The 24494-nt window shown below is 39.5% G+C and overlaps 1 protein-coding gene across 2 annotated transcripts in view; it reads left to right on the plus strand.

The window, feature by feature from the left end:
* Nucleotides 1-24494, plus strand: part of chrm3a (cholinergic receptor, muscarinic 3a) — a 146428-nt gene that overhangs the window by 107083 nt on the left and 14851 nt on the right. The window contains exon 3 of one of the 2 annotated variants that reach the window (XM_060878944.1): nt 22616-22702. The gene's annotated coding sequence lies outside the window, so the exon portion shown is untranslated. The remainder of the gene's footprint in view (nt 1-22615; nt 22703-24494) is intronic. The other variant, XM_060878946.1, reaches the window with a different exon arrangement.

Consider the following 24494-nt stretch of genomic DNA (forward strand, 5'->3'; position numbering starts at 1 on the left):
ATTTACATAAAAAAGGTTTTTTATATTGCGTCGAAAAGTTCTGGATCTAAGTTTAGCAGTTTCAGAAACCTTTAAGCTTGACCACTAATAGTTGATGAACCTCTTTATAAAATTGTGTTGGTTACGGTAATGATGTTTGTTTGTTTCTGTGCTTCAGCTGCCACGAGGTCGACTCTGACTCTAATGACTGAAACCGAGGCGAGGTTTTATCCATTCTGTATTGTGAAAGCACCGCTGTTATTCAAATGCCTTCATCCTGGCAGTCGTCAAGTGATTGAGGGAATTCTGTTTTTAATGTCTATTCTACTGCAACCTCATCCATCAAAGCCGCTTATATTTATCATGCTCCGGGCAGAGCCCAGTTGCCTCGAGGGGAAAAAAAACATGGAGGAAATTCTGTACAGGGATTTCACAAACTCAGGGTCACTACAATGCAGAGATTATACAGGGAGCCTGGAGACAATCAGGTGGACAACCAGGATGGGGTGACAACACATCGCAGAGCACACACACACACACACACACACACACACACACACACACACACACACTCCACAGACAATTTAAAGATGCCAATTAGCTTACAGCGCATGTGTTTGGTCTGAGAGAGGAAACCAGAGAACATGGAGGAAACCCCTGAAACACAGGGAGAACATGCAATGGCACACACAAACACACACACACATACACACACACATGCACACACACACACGCACACACACATGCACGCACACACACGCACACACGCACGCACACACACACACATGCACACTCCACAGACAATTTAAAGATGCCAATCAGCTTACAGTGCATGTGTTTGGTCTGCGAGAGGAAACCAGAGAACATGGCACACACACAAACACACACATACACACACACATGCACACACACACACGCACAAACACACAAGCACACACACGCACACACTCACACATACACACACACAAACACACACTTTTAGCAAGGATGCATCAATCAAACCCTCAACCCAGACGTCTGAGGTAAACATGCTAACCGATATTCAGAGGATTTTGCAATTTTTCAAATTGAACACAGATGTTCTGCAGATGTTCCGTATGTGCAACACAAGTACAGCTCTTATAGAAAGTCTTTACATATGTGTCTTCACTGGTAAGAGAATCTTTTTTTTTTGCAATTTTACCAATTCAAGAAGTTTTCCTGAAAGAAAAAAAACGTTCTCAAATTTTTTATTTTAGGGAAAAAAAAAAACGCAATATTGAGTATTTTGGCTCCAAATGACAGCAAAACTCCCTAAAATCCCAGAGGGATTACTCATCTCATGCCCGTGTTACTGATTATATTTCTGTAACAGCACGACAGCAGGGTTTTTCGAACCTGTTCAGTCTTGTCTTGATTATTTCATTTTATTACTAGATTAATTATCATATAAAAAGGCAGCAGGTTGTGAAAATGTGTGTGTGTGTTCTCATTGGTCTTGTGTGTATAGAGTAAATACACTTAAAAAATATAAAAAAGTAAAAAAAAAAAAAAAAAAATGTAATAGAAATTAAATATACACCGTTGGGGCACGGTGGCATAGTGGTTAGCACGTTCGCCTCACACCTCCAGGCTCGGGGTTCGATTCCCGCCTCCACCTTGAGTGTGTGGAGTTTGCATGTTCTCCCCATGCCTCGGGGGTTTCCTCCGGGTACTCCGGTTTCCTCCCCCGGTCCAAAGACATGCATGGTAGGTTGATTGGCATCTCTGGAAAATTGTCCGTAGTGTGTGAGTGTGTGAGTGAATGAGAATGTGTGTGTGTGTGCCCTGCGATGGGTTGGCACTCCGTCCAGGGTGTATCCTGCCTTGATGCCCGATGACGCCTGAGATAGGCACAGGCTCTGACCTGAGGTAGTTCGGATAAGCGGTAGAAGATGAATGAATGAATGAATGAATATATATATATATATATATATATATATATATATATATATATATATATATATATATATGAGAGAGAGAGAGAGAGAAACAGATAGAAAAGATTGAGGGAGATTTCAGAATTTCATTACATGTAAATCGCTAAGAAAGAAGACAAAGGGAAGAAAAAGAAATTAACAAACTCTCTGTAAGGTCAGAAAAAGTGATGAGTGTGTGTGTGTGATTTTTCCATTCTACCTTCAAAGATATTTCACACCATCACACCCTCATCCTTTATTTATTTATTTATTTATTTATTTATTTTTTATTCACAGAGATATCGATTCTTTGGAGTCTGCGGTAAAACCAATCATCTCTCTCAGCCAGAAATCTCTCTCACTTCCAAATCTTTCAGGACAACAAGCTGGAGATAAACTTGAGTGTGTTTCTCTGAGATATCAGCTCTCTGTGGACTATAGCGGAATTTTAAAAAAAAAAAAAAAGAAAAAACACATTTTTGGTAAAACACAGTTTGAGGAGTTATCATCGTAAAATGGTCCATCTGGAGCTCCGCCTCCACCTCTGCTTAGTTACTGTTGCTATCTTAGATTCAGCCTCTGAGAATTCCTAGGCTGGATTCAGTGAGATAAACAACTCTCCTTGAACATAATGGAAATCATTTTGGGATGAAAGGAAAGGTTCCAGGTAGAAAACAATGTTCGTGGACTAGCGAGATAACGTACTGTGTGATTCTAATCCACAGAGACGTGTTTTTAAACGTGTTTTAGAAACAACAGTATTTATTTTGTCTAATGCTCAGTGTTTAGTCCATATCTTTAGCTTCAGGTCTTTGTGAAAGCAAAAACTGCTCCTGACACGAACCTGACTAAGATAACAGGAGATAGCGAGAGTTAGCGCTTAGCTAGACAGTGATTAGCCACACGGAGCTTTACGTTTGATAGACAATGTGAGAGTTTCTATGAAAAACTACATTATTATAGAATTATAAACTAGTATAAAACTTTTTTAAATAAATTTAAATTTTAGAACTGTTTTTTTTTTAAATATATTTTTATTCAGAGGTTATTATAGTTACTTATATATACTTTTTTTTTAATCTGACAACAGTGAAAATTCTGTTTATTTAAAATATATTGTTTTATTGCTAGTGTATTTTTGCTATTGTAATTGTTTACACCAGTGTATTATTGCTTATTTATTACTAATACTAATACACTTTTATTGATTAGTAATGTTTATTAAAAGTGTACTGCTTTATTAATGGAGTATTTGCTAATTATTGCTGTACTTATTTTTAGGGCGCTATTACTTATTAATACTATAATAATCCCGAATTATTTATTTATATCTAGTGTACTATTACTTATAGATAATGCACCACTCCATGTTTATAGCAAGTGTACTGCTACTTATTTATCAAGAAAGTCATTGAGCTTTTATTGTCATTTTAACCATATATAGCTGTTGCAGTACACAGTGGAATGAGACAACGTTTCTCCAGGACCTGGTGATACATGAAACATAGACAGAGCTAAGGACTTAAGTTAGTAAGTTAGTCCTACACACATAAAGTGAGTGTGTGTTTGTGTGTGTGTGTGTTTGTGTGTGTTTGTGTGTTCAGGTCATTTGTTGGAAAGAAACTGTTCTGATCGTGAGAGCCCTGACGCTTTGGTACCTTGTTCATGGGGATGATGGTGGTTGTTTTGAGGCACGTAGGAACAGTGGTGCTGCTCAGGGAAGTGTTAAGGATGCCGCTAGCTGTTCTGCACATTCCCCAGGAGTGCCAGGAATGTTTTCTGGTCCAGCTGATTTTCATGGGTTATACTATACTTAGAGTTCTCCTCATGTCAGCCCTGGATCAAACCGAGCGTAGAAGTTGTTCAGCGCATTCGGGAGGGAGGCGTCACTGAAGGCGGTGAAGCTGTCTTGTATTTTGTGATCGCCTAAATGCCCTGCCACATGCACTGGGAGTCTCTGCTGTCCAGGAAGTCTAGGAAGTGTACTAATATTTATTAATTCATTCATTCATTCATTTTCTACCGCTTATCCGAACTACCTCGGGTCACGGGGAGCCTGTGCCTATCTCAGGCGTCATCGGGCATCAAGGAAGGATACACCCTGGACGGAGTGCCAACCCATCACAGGGCACACACACACACACACACTCTCTCAATCACTCACACACTCACACACTACGGACAATTTTCCAGAGATGCCAATCAACCTACCATGCATGTCTTTGGACCGGGGAGGAAACCGGAGTACCCGGAGGAAACCCCCGAGGCATGGGGAGAACATGCAAACTCCACACACACAAGGTGGAGGTGGGAATCGAACCCACAACCCTGGAGGTGTGAGGCGAACGTGCTAACCACTAAGTCACCGTGCCCCCCCTAATATTTATTAATAATATTATAATATAGATAAATATAATATTTATCTAGTGTATTACTACTTACTGTATTTATAACTAGTGTTCTATTACTTACTAACACCAGTCCTTTATTATTTATTACTAATGTAATTCTATTTACTTATAACTAGTGTACTATTACTTATTACTAGTGTATCACTAAATTACAAGTGAACTTACTTACAACTAGTATATTAAGTGCTTATTACATATTTATAGCAAGCTTAAAACTATTACCTTATTACTAATAGTCTATTACTTATTTACCATTGCACCTTTGCTTATTTATTACTTAATTAGCACAAGTGTATTATCATTAATATCCAGTCTAGTATAACCTTTTATTAGTACAGTAGTATAGTAGTGTTATTTGTTTTACTCAGTATTACTAGTGTACTATTATTTTGCTCAGGACTAATGTATTTTTGTACTTATTTTGTACTAATGTACTTATTTTTTTGCTAGTATTTTTTTTTTCTTTTTTGTTTTTTTTTTAAAAAAAAAAAAACACAACACAGAACACACTGTTCTTGACCTATAGGGTGCATCACCTCATCTAATTTCCTGTCAGAGGCATATTGACATTACATGTCCACATTAAGGTAGAAAATCATAGCCTTTTGCTTCCGGATGCTTGCTGTGAGCAAAATGCCAATATCTCTCAGCTTCGGAAACGGTTTGCATAATGGCATGTCCAGGGTCGTCCTCCCTCATAATCATGATGGTGACCTATCAGCACCTGCCATTATACCAGACATTATTCTGTCTTTCAGCATGGCTTCTAGCGTGGGCCGCGCGCTAACGTCTCGGCTTTTCAGATGAAGGCTGAACGAGTGTTATTAAACTGCCGACATTAGAATAATATTAAACTTCTCTTTTGAGCTCATGTTCTCTAACACAACGCAGCTGTGACAGGATACAAAAGAGTTTTTGTCCCATCGCACGCTTGGGTTTTTATCTGTTCCAGTGGTTCCTCAGTGTTATTGAAGCCTAAGTGGGTTTGAATGAAAACACATTAGCATGTGATGTAACGTGTGTAGTCATTATTAAGTATTATTATTATTATTAAGAAGTTATTTTTAATCAAGTTCATACTGATTGAGGTGTTTTGTAACTGATTTCTTTTGGTGTTATTGTATTTAAAGGTGCCCTGCTACACGTATTTCATTACTTTTGTGGTAATGTCTGAAGTTTACCATGGACTCTGTAACATTTTCTTGTGGAAATAATGCCTTGGTTACCTTGTTTCAAGCCATTCTAGTGTGGTATAGAAAGCCTGCAGGAAGACTCAGCTCGATTTGTGCCAGTTCTCATGAATATTCAAATGAGCTATGCTGCTTGGCTCCGATTGGCTAACCGCTAGGGTATGAGAGCATGACTATTCATTCACCCAGCGCAATAAGTAGCCTAGGCTAGAGGAAATTTGTTTACAATCACCTTGAATTGCGGCAGAACGGCTTCTTCACAAGCCCGTTGACGTTCAGCCATCCTTGCTGTATAGGAAACTCACTGAGCTACACGAATTCTGGGGGCGCGGTCTCAAGTGGGAGAGCTCATGAATAGTAATGAGCTCAGTCACTCTGACATCAGAGTGACCAGCTTTTCCAACTGACCTGATTTCTCCCCTTATTTCTTTTAAGTGGCTAGAACTGACCGGGGAGGTAACAGTTTGTGTTCACATTCACGACACAACACAAACACATATGGACCTAACACATATCAAAAAATACAAGTAAAAACGGTTTCGTGTGGAAGGGCACCTTTTAAAGAAATTTGGATTTTTTTGAATAAATCAGGACAGAGTTATTATCTGGTATAAAAAGGACAGCAGAGTTAAGCTCATTTGCTTCACTCTTTTATCTAAATTGACTTGAGACAGAATCCAGCTGAGAAGATAAGCACAGAAGGCTCATGCTCGGCTGTGCTGGGATTTAAACTCACAACCTTCCTTCAGATCTACAGAGCAAAGCTTCAAACATTGAGCCACAAAGTACATTAATAAAAATCTGCATACCTACAAAAAAAAATAATAAAATAAAAAATACCTATAATTATTCTTTATATGAACCTTTTGTTTTATGTTTCTGTTCTGTAAAGCTGCTTTGAGACAACGTCAATTAAAAGCGCTATAGAAATAAATTTGAATTTGAATGTTTCCCACACATGATCTGTAAAGTAAACTGAGATATCAAACCTATTTCAAACCTATTTCTCTAAGATGCTCCAAGTGATTTTCAACCACTAAAATTATGATTCTCATTTTAGATCAGACTTGCGGCTAGAAAATCATTCGTTTCTTTATACAGAAAGTGTTCCATAAGCAGAAAACGTCCTCTTCTTCTTCTTCTTCTTCTTCTTCTTCTTCTTCTTCTTCTTTTTCTTCTTCTTATTATTGTTATTATTTAACTTTAAGAATCCAACTAGGGGGGCACGGTGGCTTAGTGGTTAGCACGTTTGCCTCACACCTCCAGGGTTGGGGGTTCGATTCCCGCCTCCACCTTGTGTGTGTGGAGTTTGCATGTTCTCCCCGTGCCTCGGGGGTTTCCTCCGGGTACTCCGGTTTCCTCCCCCGGTCCAAAGACATGCATGGTAGGTTGATTGGCATCTCTGGAAAATTGTCCGTAGTGTATGAGAGTGTGTGTGTGTGTGCGCCCTGTGATGGGTTGGCACTCCGTCCAGGGTGTATCCTGCCTTGATGCCCGATGACGCCTGAGATAGGCACAGGCTCCCCGTGACCCGAGGTAGTTCGGATAAGCGGTAGAAAATGAGTGAGAGTGAGTGAGAATCCAACTACCAAAGCTTCCAGAACCTTCTATCTGATGGTCCATACATTTACATTTTTACATAACCTAAAACTGTATATATATATATATATATATATATATATATATATATATATATATATATATATATATATATACATATACACACACACACACACATAAATAAAACAGAGAAAATAAGTGCTAGTTGAAGTGTTTCAGGAGGAGGAAGGTCTTCATTCGTGGTTTGATGATAGCCAGTGACTCAGCTGTTCGGACATCTAGAAGAGGTTCATTCCACCACCTCAGTGCCAGAACAGAAAAATAGTCTTGATGTAGTTCTACATCTCACCCTGAGACAGTCGAGCAGTGCTAGTCGATCTGAGAGAGTGAACGAGGTGTGAGGAGGGACAAGTCCTTCAGTGGAATGTACTCAATCCAGACAACAGAATCTGCCACGAAGCCGCACGTCTTCCTTGAACATTTAAAAAAATAAACAAACAAAAATCCGTTCTTACACTATAGCTCCACAACTTTCTAGTATATATTTTAATTATACAATATATTATACTTGATATTGCTTTTCTTCTATTTCCTCAGTTAGATAAAAGCATCTGAATAAATGTAAGTAAATAATGCAGAATAATATGAAGTCACCGTCATGTGATCAGCATAAACATTCATTCCATGTGATGGAGATGGATCGAGAAGAAACACGTTAAATACGGAGCAGTACGTCGTTTTGTGAGCTTTTAACAAGCAGTTGCTGTTTCAAAGAGACACGGCATGATGACGCAGGAAACTTTGATTAAAAAAACCAAGGGCAATCAGGAACATCTTTCACACGTGTCCCTGAGCGTGCTCATGATGGGACGTGTGATGGTTTTACTCCCATGATTGAATCGAACCCTGCTGTGTTTTCCTCTTCAGTGCTGTTTGTTTGCGCTCTGAGAGAAGCTGCTGTGACGATCGAGTGCAGAATCTAAACAAGCGCTCACAGAATGTCTGGAGTGAGGAACGTGAATACATCCTGAATCGAAAACTGGACACCGGACAAAGTTCTGGTAAACGTCTCTAATGAGCTACTCATACATCCAGGATAGGTCCATGATGAAAGACTTTCACGCATGAAATTTTTTCTTAGCAATATACGACTCAGGCCTCTTTATACAAAACTATTTTTTGACTCACAAAAGGCAGACTCACAAGGTGCCAGACTCACAACATGGCAGACTCACAACATGGCAGACTCACAAGAAGGCAGACTCATAATATGCCAGACTCACAACATGGCAGACTCACAAGGTGCCAGACTCACAACATGGCAGACTCACAACATGGCAGACTCACAAGAAGGCAGACTCATAATATGCCAGACTCACAACATGGCAGACTCACAAGATGCCAGACTCACAAGAAGGCAGACTCATAATATGCCAGACTCACAAGATGCCAGAATCACAACATGGCAGACTCACAAGATGCCGGACTCACTAGGTGCCAGACTCACAACATGGCAGACTCACAAGAAGGCAGAGTCATAAGATCCCAGACTCACTAGGTGCCAGACTCACAACATGGCAGACTCACTAGGTGCCAGACTCACAACATGACAGACTCACAAGAAGGCAGAGTCATAAGATCCCAGACTCACAACATGCCAGACTCACTAGGTGCCAGACTCACAAGAAGGCAGAGTCATAAGATCCCAGACTCACAACACGGCAGACTCACAAGGTGCCAGACTCACAAGATGCCAGACTCACTAGGTGCCAGACTCACAAGAAGGCAGAGTCATAAGATCCCAGACTCACAACACGGCAGACTCACAAGGTGCCAGACTCACAAGATGCCGGACTCACTAGGTGCCAGACTCACAACATGGCAGACTCACAAGAAGGCAGAGTCATAAGATCCCAGACTCACTAGGTGCCAGACTCACAACACGGCAGACTCACAAGGTGCCAGACTCACAAGATGCCAGACTCACTAGGTGCCAGACTCACAAGAAGGTAGACTCACAAGGTGGCAGACTATTCCATGTCTGTTGCGCTTTTTAGCAACGGATGCTGTCGCAAAGCAGCTTTACAGAAATATAAAAAGAGAAAAGAAAAGTTTTCATCATTGTTTCATCTGAGGGACATCGGTTTGAAGTCAGAGTTTGCTTTAAATGGAAAAGTGTGTGTTTGGAGACATCTCCCGGTGGATTGACTCTGGGAGGGCGTTTGTGATGGAATGTAACTGCACAGTTATACAATCATAAGCACCTGCAACTTCAATAAGCCTGAAGGCTAATAAATGGCTTTTAGATAGAAAAATTTGCCCCATGAAAGCTTTTTTAACTGTGGTATGCTGATGATTTTTACTCCACTGTAGAGAGACATTTTGCGTATTATACCACTTTGGTTTTAAAGTTTGTCAGTAAATCACTGACACAGATTCTCTGAGGACAAAGAAGAGAACTGCACATGATTTACTGCAATCTGCGGTAATTATCTAAAAAGCTTTTTCTTGTTGCGCTGCTGGAGACGACACAGAGTTGCAGGTCGAAATAATAAGGGACGAAGTGACTCTACAACAGTACAACCAGAGACTGAGGCTCATTTTTTTCTATCCCAGGCTGTAGAGTCATGCAGCCTTTCAGTGACAGATGTGTCGTGGTTATTACACATAAAACCCCTGGGTTCTGGTCATTCTAAACCCAGCTTTACCCCGGGTTAGAGGAATGTTGATGAGGTAGTCAGGTTATGAACCAGGTCTTTACCTCAGGGGTTATTAATCAGAGTCAGCTCGGCTTTTACAGTGTTAACTCCACACGGCGGTGTTGAACGTGTACAGTGTGAAACCACGTGCTGTTAGAATGTTAGGGCTGGTCGCTTAGCAACAGAAACCCAATCAGAACCTGAACGGCGCCTCTGTGCCTCATATCAGGTGAAAACCAGGACGTAGAGACACTTAACACAAAACGACTCTGTAGATAGTCAGGAGACAAAACGCTGAACATCACAGAAGTGCGCGGTGTAGAGAGGGGGAAATACGTCAAGCTGAAACATTAGAGGAAGTCGGATACGGAACGAAGGAACGTCTGGTGGACTACAGGATAAAGTTAAACAGAGCAAAAAAGATGAGAAAGCTGTGAAAGATAACAGAAGCTGCTCGGGTGCAGAAGCACAGAGACGAACTTTTTTCCTCACTGACGTGAAAGCGTGAGACGAGACGTTATTTAAAGCGGTCGCACGCCGGATTTATACAATCAGGGTTGTTGATGCGTGAATATGCAAATGAGAAGAAGGTTACAGCAGGGTTTAGGAATGTACAGTGTGACACAAGGGCAGATTCTGAAGAGCCAGGATTCAGTGTTAACCCCGGGGGGGCAGTAGGAGCGGTGTGAAACCTCTGACCACACAAACACAGGATTCTGTTCAGTTTATAATCACACAGGGAAATATTTCAGTTGGGAAACACATCCTAGATTCAATCAACATTTGTGAAGTGTTTTTTTTCCCCAAAGGACAAACTAAAAGTAGACACACACTTTAGTGCTTTGCTAGAAACACAGTGTGTCATGATCTGAACAACACCCACTCTCTGCTGATGTGGAGAACGTTCACATGGCTCTGTGGGTTCAGGGTGAAAATTATATATTGATTCTGAAATGTTGGTTTTCAACGCCACTAAATCAAAACCTTGTCTTTGTCAATAGATGCTAATGATTTGGAACAAAGCTGTACGATTTGTCCAGAATTAAGAGGCGCAGACAGATTAGTGACCACAGAAAGTGACCTGGACTTTAACCTCATTCTGGAGACCGGGTGTCATTTCCAACACACTCTTTACAGAGCTTCATCAGTAAGAACTGGTTGAAATTCTGCTCTGTAGCTTGTTATCGCTTGATAATACCAGAAGAGAAACTGGGTCGACAGCTTTAACTCTTGTGTGACTATGGATTAAATTCTCATCTTGGAATGACTACATTCTCAAAGCAGCTATGAGGAAGTGAAGTGTTGATACATCACCAAAGTCTGCATCACATTTACCTCCAGGTGCCGTGCGTTTACATACCGGTGCATGGTAATAATACAGAAATATAAAGAAACTCTAAGCTACAAAATGAAGAAAAAACATCTCTGAAAATAAAATAGATGCATTTACTGTATAATAGTGGAGAATGTGCACTATTTACTGTATATATCTTACATGATATCAAGTAATTATTTATGTGAACACGGCATTATCTCCGGTGCATCCGGTTATCCAGAGAGACTTGCATTCTTATCTCTTTTTTTATACAACTGAGCAATTGACGGTTATGGGCCATGCTTAAAAGGCCCAGTAGTGGCAGCTTGGTGGACCTGGGATTCAAACTCAACCTCACAACCTCAAACCCATATATATATGAGGAGCTCTTTTCCAAAACGCTATAAATCCATTTTAATAGTTTTTATGAAAATGACATTTTTTTACCTAGACCCACACATTTTGTTTATATCGTCGCTGTCAGGCGGAAACCTCGTATGTCCAAATTTGGTCAATTTCATATTTTTTCACATATTGATGCTATTGGTCAGTCCCCACGTGGGTCTGTTATTTTTACAAGTTATTAACCAATCTAAAGTCTTGAAAATAGCTTGAGCGCAAATCTCATAACTCCATTGGACACTTCAACTGTCCACCTCTTCCTCACTCCGTGGGAGAGCTTCACGGTATATTTCTCCTCAAGAAGAGTCGCAACGAATCAACACGTCTTCTGAGGTAAATGTCTTCAAAACACTGGGCTCAAAGAAAAAAAATCTTGACCCCCGCTAGTTCTGGTGCTCGTCTGAGGACAGGAATTTACGCAAGACAATCCACTGTAATGCAGACTAAACCCTGTGCACTGCAGATACTGTAATATACAGCGTTTTTTTAATTTCCTGAAAAATAACGGTTTTGGAGATACGAGGATTCCGCCTGACAGCGACGATATTCAATTTATCCTGTTAAAATGGTCTGTTGGCTCAGTCTGAACATGTTAAACAGTGATTGTTAAATGAAACAACAATTTTGTTGACTATAAAGTCAAAGTTTCTTTTTATTTTTTTCCAAAACGCTATAAATCCATCCTCTATTTTAAAAATGTTTTTTTTGTTTTTTGACATAAACCAACAAGAGAACATGCAACATATGACATCAGGGAAATAAATAGCTTCCAAATAAAATAAATAGTAACATAAAATAAATAGTAAAAAATAAATATTTTCAATTTCAGGTTTCAATATTGTCCACCACATAAAACAAATAATTTAAGTCTGTGTGTGTGTGTGTGTATATGTGTGTGTGTGTGTGTGTGTGTGTGTGTGTGTGTGCACCTGTATCATGTTCCCCTGCTAAGTTCATTACAGACCTAACACTAGTTCCTTCCTGCCGAAGGCTTCAAATGATCGCTGATTAAGACCCGAGCACAAATCTGACTGACGCAAAGGCATTTCAGAGATAGTTGATGATGGTGTAATGATGGTGTGATGATGGTGTAATGATGGTGTAATGATGGTGTAATGATGGTGTAATGATGGTGTAATACTCTCCAAGTGGTTTTATCCACACTAATCACATGCAGATCTTTCCCAGCAGAGTGACCACCAAGAGACAAGAGTTTAACCAGTGGTAGGGCGTCAGGATGGATCAGGTAGAAGCAGCGCTCACACTGGGAACACGGGGTTTCCTGCCAGGCGTACATATACATATACTGTAGCTCGACAGAGACAGAGAGATGGATAGAGAGATTGATAGATAGAGAGAGAGAATTATTAGATATGTCTGTAATGCAGTGCATGTGTCTTCATCTGTATCTGTTTAGCTACATGTAAATGTAAAGTGGGATAAACTTAGTGAATTTTAGTTTGTAAACAGGACCGCTTTTGTTTTCCTTTGTTTTTATTGTTTGATATTCGATCTTTCATTACATTTCCTCATATTGTACATAAACTAGTAGCTTTAATGAAACTGCAGCCCTGACAAGGCAGGTACTATGGATGGATGGATGGATGGATGGATGGATGCTACTATAGTTACTATGGATGGATGGATGGATGTTACTATAGTTACTATGGATGAATGGTTGGATGGATGTATATTACTATAGTCACTATGGATGGATAAATAGATGGATGTTACTATGGATGGATGGATGGATGGATGGATGTTACTATAGTTACTATGGATGGATGGTTGGATGGATGTATATTACTATAATCACTATGGATGGATAAATAAATGGATGTTACTATATACTATGGATGGATGGATGGATGGATGGATGTTACTATAGTTACTATGGATGAATGGATGGATGGATGGATGGATGTTACTATAGTTACTATGGATGGATGGATGGATGGATGGATGGATGGATGTTACTATAGTTACTATGGATGGATGGATGGATGTTACTATAGTTACTATGGATGGATGGTTGGATGGATGTATATTACTATAGTCACTATGGATGGATAAATAGATGGATGTTACTATAGTTACTATGGATGGATGGATGTTACTATAGTTACTATGGATGGATGGATAGATGTTACTATAGTTACTATGGATGGATGGTTGGATGGATGTATATTACTATAATCACTATGGATGGATAAATAAATGGATATTACTATAGTTACTATGGATGGATGGATGGATGGATGTTACTATAGTTACTATGGATGGATGGATGGATGGATGTTACTATAGTTACTATGGATGGATGGATGTTACTATAGTTACTATGGATGGATGGATGTTACTATAGTTACTATGGATGGATGGATGTTACTATAGTTACTATGGATGGATGGATGTTACTATAATTACTATGGATGAATGGATGGATGGATAGATGTTACTATAGTTACTATGGATGGATGGATGGATGGATGTTACTATAGTTACTATGGATGGATGGATGTTACTATAGTTACTATGGATGGATGGATGGATGGATGGATGTTACTATAGTTACTATGGATGGATGGATGTTACTATAGTTACTATGGATGGATGGTTGGATGGATGTATATTACTATAATCACTATGGATGGATAAATAAATGGATATTACTATAGTTACTATGGATGGATGGATGGATGGATGTTACTATAGTTACTATGGATGGATGGATGGATGGATGTTACTATAGTTACTATGGATGGATGGATGGATGTTACTATAGTTACTATGGATGGATGGATGTTACTATAGTTACTATGGATGGATGGATGTTACTATAGTTACTATGGATGGATGGATGTTACTATAATTACTATGGATGAATGGATGGATGGATAGATGTTACTATAGTTACTATGGATGGATGGATGGATGGATGTTACTATAGTTACTATGGATGGATGGATGGATGGATGGATGTTACTATAGTTACTATGGATGGATGGATGGATGGATGGATGTTACTATAGTTACTATGGATGGATGGATGGATGGATGGATGTTACTATAGTTACTATGGATGGATGGATGGATGGATGTTACTATATTTACTATGGATGGATGGATGGATGGATGGATGGATGGATGTTACTATAGTTACTATGGATGGATGGATGGATGGATGGATGGATGGATGATTGGATGGATGGATGGATGTTACTATAGTTACTATGGATGAATGGATGGATGGATGGATGGATGTTACTATAGTTACTATGGATGGATGGATGGATGGATTTGTCTACAACCAAAAAGCACAGTTTAGAGGTCCTTATGTAAGGTCTTGCTATAGATAGCTATTAGAAGGAGCACATTAACCAATCAGAAAGGAGAGTTAAACAGAAACATATAGAAGATGAAGAAACTCTAACACGCCTGGTGTGACATCTGTACTGTTTCAGTCTGACTCTCTGATGTGCACTGAAACCTGATCCTCAAAGCTAAAGCATTTTTGTCTGTTATCAGCTGAAAATGCACATCAGTGAAGTAAAGAAGTTATTATTTAGCATGCTCGATGAATCTGAGATGTCAGATGTGATTAAAACGATAATACGATCCGTTGTGTGTTTGAGCAGAACGTTGCAGCGCTCTTTCTACATCGGCTCTCGACACAAACGCACAAACACACACACACACTTGATCTAGTGAATGTTTTTGTAGTGACACTCTGAGCTCTGAGAGTCTGTCAGCGCTTCGACTCTGCTGTGTGTCAGCCGTATGATCCGTGTGAGGGTGTGTGTGTGTGTGTGGGGGGGGGGGTGTTGGGGGGGTCCTGCTATTCTGGAATGCTTCACAGAGAATTGTTGGAATTGTGAAGGAAGTTCATCGCTGTTGTAAAACATTTGTGGTTCTTTCTTTCTTTCTTTCTTTCTTTCTTTCTTTGATTTTATTTCCTTTTTTCTTAAATAATTGTATTTAAATTCCTTCTTTCTTTCTTTCTTTCTTTCTTTCTTTCTTTCTTTCTTTCTTTCTTTCTTTCTTTCTTTCTATTTATTTATTTATTTATTTATTTATTCATTTATTCATTCATTCATTCATTCATTCATTTATTTATTTTCTTGCTTTGTTTGTTTATTAGGGCCTGAGCACCGAATGGTGCGAAGCCCTATTGTTTTTCCTCGGGAGTATTATTTTTTTTTTTTATTTTTTTTTTTTTTTTTTTTTCCCACACATTGGCCAATTGGGGTCCCTTAACATGCTCGAAAACTCTTGAAATTTGGCACACACGTCAGAGTCGCGCGACACTAGGATTGGACAAAGGTTGGAATACGGGCGTGGCAGGGGGGCTCTGTAGCGCCCCCTGTAATGCAAAAACAAACATTGGTGCACAGATCGGGCAATTATGTACGCACATGTACGAGAGTTGGTACGCATATAGATCTCATCGACCCGAACAACTTTCGCGCTCTAAACTATGAGCTCCGCCCAACAGGAAGTCGGCCATTTTGGATTGTTTTATAAGTGCATGCGGTGAACTTTTAAATACTCCTCCTAGGGAATTCATGCGATTGACATCAAACGTTGTGAACATGATGCCAAGACATTGCACTTGCTAAATTGCGAAGGGATTTTTGATATCTCGAACGGTGCTGCCATGGCGAGGCGACAAAATTATGGCGAATTCAGAGAAACAGGAAGTGTCTAATATCTAAAGCAAAAAATGTCTTATTGGGATGACACGCGGTGTGTATGTTCGGCCAAGGATTCCGATCGCATCGATGTGCCTATTGTGAATCTCGGACATAGCGCCACCAACAGGCGCCAGGAAGTGTGTCAGTCACAAAGGTGGATTTTTTCACAGTTGCATGCAATGAACTTTTAAATACTCCTCCTAGAGGATTCATGCGATTGACACCAAAAGTGGTGAACATGATGCCGAGACATTGCACTTGCTAAATTGCGAAGTGAGTTTCGATATCTCGAACGGTGCTGCCATGGCGAGGCGACAAAATTATGGCGAATTCAGAGAAACAGAAAGTGTCTAATATCTAAAGCAAAAAATGTCTTATTGTGATGACACGCGGTGTGTATGTTCGGCCAAGGATTCCGATCGCATCTATGTGCTTATTGTGAGTCCCAGGTATAGCGCCACCAACAGGCCCCAGGAAGTGTGTCAGTCACAAAGGTGGATTTTTTGTCAGCTTCATGCAGTAAACTTTTAAATACTCCTCCTAGGGGATTCATGCAATTGAGACCAGACTTGGCCAACATGGTGCAGAGATATTGCAGATGCGAAATTGCGAACGGATTTTTGATATCTCAAACACTGTTCTCATGGTAACGTGTCAAACTTTACTTTCTTTTTCAGGCATATTTAAGTCTTTTGGCGTGCTTAGATTAACTTGAAATTTGACACATACATCACATTTGTCGGCTGTTAAGTGTGGACAAAAAGGTCAGACAAAGGTGTGTCTCTTAAGTGGCTCACTAGCGCCCCCGTTTGTCTAAAATGTGGGGTTTCATTTACCTACAGTCCCCAAATGGGTCAGTAACAACATAAAATAGTCCACTGATATTTACCCACTTGATGCACTTGCCCACCGTGCAGTGTTTTCTGGAAGGCACCGTATAGCGATGAACAAACGTGCGAAGGCCCGTCATCGCTGCTTGCAGCTATATTTTATTTATTATATTTCTAACGCCATCTCCTTGATTTGGTTTCTTTTTTTTCTCTTATTTTCTTCTTTATTTTTTGTATTTAATTGCTTCCTGTTTATTTACCGTATTCCAACTTTATAAACCATTACACATTTTTAGTCTATTCTATTACTAGCTTTGATTTTGAGTTTTCACATTTGTACAATTAAAATAATTATTAATTTTAAAAAAATTAAATACTAATTAATAGTTTATATTAAAAATACAGAAAAAAATCAATTTCAATTCTATTTTTATTGCAGATTCTATTATTCTTTTTTTAGTTTCAATGTCACGGACAGTCGAAAAAAGCGTTTCGTTGCACCATGGGTCTGGTTTTCAGTTTGAGAGATGATGTCTAGCGTCCACTATAAGTCCTATTGTGAACTGTTACTATAGCAACTGCGTGAGCACCGTGTTCGCAGGTCAACCCGGAAGTGATCATCACACCGGTTCTCTAAACAAAAAGCCTATAGGTTTCTGTGACCAAAAAAGACTCTTACACATTTTTTCCTCAAGATAAACTTTGCAAATAATCACAAATTTGATCAATTTTGAAGCCTAAGTTTAATCTGGAGAAGTCTGTAAACAAGCTGCACATCACACAGTCACATGACTTCAACATCAGCAGCACTGAGCTTCAGCTCTGTCTCTATTTAAATCACCTTCTCTGATTAAGCTCCACTGTGCTGTTCTGTTCTTGTACTGGATGAATCTGACTGAATGAAAAGTACTGAAAGAGTCAGAAGTGTGTGTTATTATTATAAACACGACCAGGGGGAAGTCGTGGCCTGATGGTTAGAGAGCTTGACTCCTAACCCTAAGGTTGTGTGTTTGAGTCTCGGTCCATGACTGAGGTGCCCTTGAGCAAGGCACCGAACCCCCCAAACTGCTCCCCAGTCGCTGCAGCATAAATGGCTGCCCACTGCTCCGGGTGTGTGTTCACGGTGTGTGTGTGTTCACTGCTGTGTGTGTGTGTGTGTTCACTGCTGTGTGTGTGTTCACTGCTGTGTGTGTGTGTGTTCACTGCTGTGTGTGTGTGTGTGTTCACTGCTGTGTGTGTGTGTGTGTTCACTGCTGTGTGTGTGTGTGTGTGTGTTCACTGCTGTGTGTGTGTGTGTTCACTGCTGTGTGTGTGTGTGTTTACTGCTGTGTGTGTGTGTGTTCACTGCTGTGTGTGTGTGTGTGTTCACTGCTGTGTGTGTGTGTGTGTTCACTGCTGTGTGTGTGTGTGTATTCACTGCTGTGTGTGCACTTTGGATGGGTTAAATGCAGAGAACGAATTCTGAGTATGGGTCACCGTACTTAGCCGTATGTCACGTCACGTCACAGGCTGCCGTCTGATGAGTTTCCTGTTGTCCGTCTAATGTCCCCGACGTCCTCTGTAGACCACTTGTTCATGTCTCAGCCTCACTTTTTCAAGACACTTTTAAAAGCTTAAAAAATGAACGACAGTAAGTCACAAAAGGAAAAATACTGACTCGTTCTGAATTAAAAAAATACTGACTTTTTGACTCGTTCCTGCAGCTCTGTACCTTCTGATTACTCAGTATCACTTTATTATACAGCGTTCGTCATTTCATTAAATTGGTTGCCATGGTTTCTGAGAAGTGCAGTTCGGAGCAGACATCTTTGTAGATCTCAGCGTATTCTGCGGAGTTTGTGTCCTGTGTGGAAACTAGTCTTTTGTTGCTTTCTTTTTACATGTGAAACGTTTCCTTGATTAGCATTTTCTTTCTTCACCTGGCTTATTGTCCAGTCAGGTGTCTTGTAGCTCTTTGGGTTTTTGTCACAGTACAGACATGACAGCGAGGCTGTACTAAGCACCGAGACCTAACACGGTACAGGTGAACACAGTCAGGCAACAAAGCAACCATTCGAACTAGAACAGAAATCAGGAAGGAATCAGAGAAGCTTCAGAATATCTGACATCCAGATTTCCAGTAAGGGAACATTGTGAGCATCGATGCTACCTGGTCCTTGCGATGCATTGTGGGATTTGTTTATTCAAATTATTATGGACTGGAAGGATTTTATGATTGACAGAAACAGCCCCCTAAAATTGCCGACTCCCTGATCAGCGTCCAACTACTAGGGGATGTCTAGGGAGCGGATTGAGACGGTTGTTTCGAGCTTCGTCCTAGTCAACCGTAGTGCATTCTGGGAAGTGGAGCATGATTTCTAGTCTATCACAGTGTATTGGAAGTGGAGCTTCATTTTAGTCAACTGCAGTGCATTGTGGGAAATGTAGTTCATGGCCTGTGTAGAAACTATTCTTTTGTGTTAAATATGAAGAGTTCTTAAGCTTGAGTGTGAGTGCTGGACAAAGGCTTTTCCACGCCATGTTATTTTTCCCCTAAGCTCTAAAGGAAATCTTTAAAACCAGGTCCCGAGTCTTAATGGATGCTATAAGTTGAGACTCTAACGTTAACTAGTTTTGATTTGTTTGGTCTGATTTAAACCTGTTTTTTATATTTCCACATCCTTCCTCATCCATTAGCTTAGACCAAATATCTTTATTACATTCATGACATTTATTATAATCTCACCACACTGACACGTGTTACACAACACTGAACCACACAAACTGCCTTCCAATAAGAAATAAGAAAAGAAAAAAAAAGGGGGGGGGGGTGGTGGTGGTCTGGGGGGCTTTGCGTATTTACACCAAAAACTTACACGGTTCAATTTGCAATTTGGAAATTTCTTAGGAATATCATGCATAAGTGCAGCTTAATCCATCACCATTTGTGTAACATTAATTTCCTATTAGCATCCACGCTAATAGAAAACTATTAACTCTCCATTAGCATGATGCTGAGGCAGATGCTATATTATTTTACCAGAACCATTCGTTTTCCATTTCGGTGGGACGCCATCCGTTCCCATTAACGCCAGAGCCGTAAGGGAAGCAGCGAGCGTTCGTTCTCTATTCGAACACAAAAGAAGGACGACATGCGGTGCAACTGAAGTCCACAAAACATTTGTCTTAAGGCTAGGACACTTTACATGTAGCAATAATAAAGGTACAGAAGTTCACTTGTAGTCATTTTTTGGAGTCAACTGGAAATATCAGTCAACTGGAAATGTGAACATATTATATCTTACATTATATATAACATACAAATATTAAGTTTGTAGCTTTAAAGCTGATCTATTTAAAGGTCCATTACATGCTATTTCTCATAAAATACATACAAGGTATAAAAGAGGCATGTTGTTGCGTCCCAGTCCGAGAATCGTAATTTGCTAGCGAAGCAATCTTCAAATCATAAACTAGAGAAAGACGAAATGGTCAAAACCAGGAAGTCGAGTAAAACTTTATTTTCCTCCGAATGAAGATGGCTAATGACAAAAAAAGAATGAAAACGAATAGAACAGAAACTATGAAAGAATCAAAGAAGCTTCAGAAAATCCGATGTCCAGATTTCTAGTAATCTTGAGCATTGATTCTGCCTTGTCCTTGCAGTGCAATGTTCCAGTGAACTCGGAAGATTTTATTTACATTTACATTTACATTTACATTTACAGCATTTGGCAGACGCCCTTATCCAGAGCGACATACATAAGTGCTTAAATCTCTAACATTGAATACATTAATGCTGGCTCACTAACATACTAACTAACTTCCATACTTTAGATACCATGAGTTTAAAACATTTGTTCAAAGTTACAATGAAAAAGTGTCAAAGGTGTTTTTTTTTTTTTAAATGCAAAAGATAAGGCAAGAAATGCTAGTTAAAGTGTTTCCTGAATAAGTAGGTGTTCAACCGCCGCTTGAAAATAGCCAGTGACTCAGCTGTCTGGACCTCTAGGGGAAGTTCGTTAATTAAAGTTAATTACAGCACGTTACGCTAGCTTTTATTTCACTTTATGTGTTGCTATATGGGATACTAATCACCTCCTCAACAAACTACCCATGACCTTTTTCTAAAAATCTGAATTCATCTAATTAATTATTATTATTATTATTATTATTATTATTATTATTATTATTATTATTATTATTATTATTATTAACAAAATTTTAAAAACAAAAAATTAAAAAAATGAAGTAAATGGAAAAGAAAATCTAGAATGTATCATTTTCAAGATCGTCATCGTTTACGTGTTTGCATTGTGTCGTCACCGGCTAAGCTTACTGTATATGCTTGCGTATTACCCATAATGCATTGTTTTCAAATGATGCCGCAACAAAGCATTGCATAACTACTAGCTTTGCTGAACCCCTGTCAGGCTTTAACCTTTAGTGTTTTTTAAACAGAGTAGAAAGACTTAGCAATTAGCCAGCAAGCATTTAGCTCACAAAGTTCACAGCCACCAGCGAATCAACGCTATCCCTCGCTTCTCCACACGGTCAGTCCGTAACTCGTCAGCGTCCTTATTATCAGAATTTCTCTCACGACAACATTGTAGTGTCAGACGCCGAATAATGTAAGACTTTTATTGAGTGAGGACGCGGCCCGTGTGAAGCGCCGGCTCTTGATTATCATACAGTATAACGCAGCCAAACAATCACTCAGCCGAAGGTGAAGGGTATAAAGAGAATATTTTAATATGATATTTCTCACCTCTGGAGGTTATGAAAGGATGAGGTTGAAAAGATTGGATTTATTTTGCACTGATCCTGAAGTCAGAATAATATAAACAGTCATATCCAGAAGTAATTGGGTGCTGGAATGAAAACGGTTCTGAGGGTTTTTTAAGGGGTTTATTTTGCTCCTGAGGTGATGAGACTTTAGAATGAAAATCATTTTTGTTTCATTTATTTTATGGAATCAGCTTAATGCTTGTTGTTTGTGTGGTTTATGTTGATGCTTATAGACACATGAGTGAATCAAATCACTGCAAACTTCTGTGATCTGTTTTCTTTTGAACAAAAAACTAATACTCGAAGGCAGCGAAAGCATTCCGGTGCCCGGGTTGTGTTTACACAGTAGAGTGTGTTTTATTTCTTTCAGACAGCTTCTGTCCACCACAGCAGCTTTAAGATGCCATGTAAGGTCTGGTTACTACTGTATAACAGCAAGATATGACAAATACACACACACACACACACACACACACACACACACACACAAAGGAAATGGAACAGAAATGTTTACATCACATCATAACTCAGTATTTTTAATATTAACCGTACTTGATCATCATTGCGTGCTAAGTGGAGACACAAACACACACACACACACACACACAAACACACACAAACACACACAGATACTCTGAAGGATTCACACAATGTTTAGGATGGTCATGATTTAATTGATTAGAGGCTAGAGTCTTAGTAGGTATGATTAATCACAGGATAACTCTGGTATTGTGTACAACAATCCGTGTGTATGTGTGTGTGTGTGTGTGTGTGTGTGTGTGTGTAGTCAGGAAAGGCAGTTCTGAAATCTACCTTCTTGTCTGTTCACAGGACCTGATCTCCCTCTGCAGGATATCCCCAATCCCATGAGCCTTTGAGCTGGCAGAAAGGTACCAGGAGAAAAGAGAGGTAGAAAAGGTGGCTGGCAAACACACACACACACACACACACACACACACACACACACACACACACACACTTGAATTTAGCTACATTTAGTTTAAAATGGTGCAATAGTCTACGGGATGACACAGATAGGTTAATAACACAGGGTACGGTTCTGGTAATGACATTGCGGTCATATCAGGTTAAATTTCATGGGACCGATAAGGTAACAATACAGGGGACACATCAGGTAACAACCCTACAGACAGATCAGTTCGTGACACAGGGGACAGTTCCGTTAATGACATGGGGACAGATCAGGTGATCAAACAGGGGACAAATCAGGTAATGACATGTGGACTAATCCAGAAAAGATGTAGGGGACAGATCAGGTAATGATGCAGGGGACCGATCAGGGAATGACACGAGACAGATTAAATAAAAACACTGGTGACAGTTCAGGTAACAATGCAGGGGACAGATCAGGTAGGGATGCAACAGACAGATAAGATAACGACACAGGGGACAGATAAAGGGACAAAACAGGAGTCAGACCAGATAATGACGCTGGTGACAGATCAATTAAACTTAGATTGGATAAATAATCATGAGACACTGAACAGATAATTACGTAGGAGACAGAAATCACAGACAACATGGAAAACCCAGATTAGGTAAGGACATTAAAGGAGATAAAGCTCAGCCGGAGGTTTAGGTTTCAATTTAAACAAAAACAAAAAAAAGAAGCCACAGAACAGCTGGCACCAGATCTCAGATGAAGATGTTTGGCTTAAGCAGGATCATCACACTCTACGCTCCAGGTTTATAGCCTCTGTAGAACAATAGTGTTTTAACAGCATAGCAGCACGAAGCTTATTTTTCAATGCAGGTTCAATCTTAACTCGGCTGTAGCTAGATTGACTTTTGAATTTTTTAAATTCTTCATCACTTTGGGTTTTTGTCTATATTGTTGCCCAACAACCGAGGTCTCTGGGATACACTAGTCGTATCTAAAGACCATTTCAGACCCGATTCCTAAAACCCAGAGACTTACTATAGATAATGCCACCTGAGCATATATGTAAAATATGTTTGTGGAGTGTTAGGAAAAAGATCTTTCATTTAATGTTTAAAACAAGTCTACCGTCCCTCACTGAGCTGTCAGATCTAAACAGCCAGATAAAATGCTTGACAATTTCACAGCACTGCCATGGCCAGCTCTCGGGTATTGTTTACACATGGGCAGATGGATACACACGTGCTTGATGACCTGATATATAAAGTGGTCAGATTAATTATACATGATGTTAATCACTGTTTGTTGATAAGCTGTGAAACGGCAAATGAAATCGATTTTTGTGACCTGAAAGGTTAATATCATTAGGATCGGATTCTGCGGGAAAAAAAAAAACATGGGTAAACCTTAAATGTACATGGGTGCAAAAAGTTTATTTCCTGTAGTTTAAAAATATTTTATTACTGCTTCCTTTTTAAACGAATATTTTAGATCACCTGTTGGGTTACTGACTACGAGTATGTCATTTGTTGAGGATTTACAAGCCTTGGGTTAACATGTTGTAACAAACCACAAACAACATATTAAGATTGGGGTAGAATGGGATAAACTCATTATTCTGTATTTGTTCTAGTGGTTTGGTTTAAAAATACCGAGATGTACTGTATTGTGTTCAGATAAAAATCCTCTGAGACCGAAAAGCCTTAGGATGTTTGTAGACCTAAAAACCAACCTAATAATGAAAAAAGCTAACCCAAAACAATTCCCTATATTCCCAGAAGCAAACAACAAACCCAGTGATTAATAGAA

This window comes from Tachysurus vachellii, chromosome 10, assembly GCF_030014155.1.
Source record: "Tachysurus vachellii isolate PV-2020 chromosome 10, HZAU_Pvac_v1, whole genome shotgun sequence".
Taxonomy (NCBI): domain Eukaryota; kingdom Metazoa; phylum Chordata; class Actinopteri; order Siluriformes; family Bagridae; genus Tachysurus; species Tachysurus vachellii.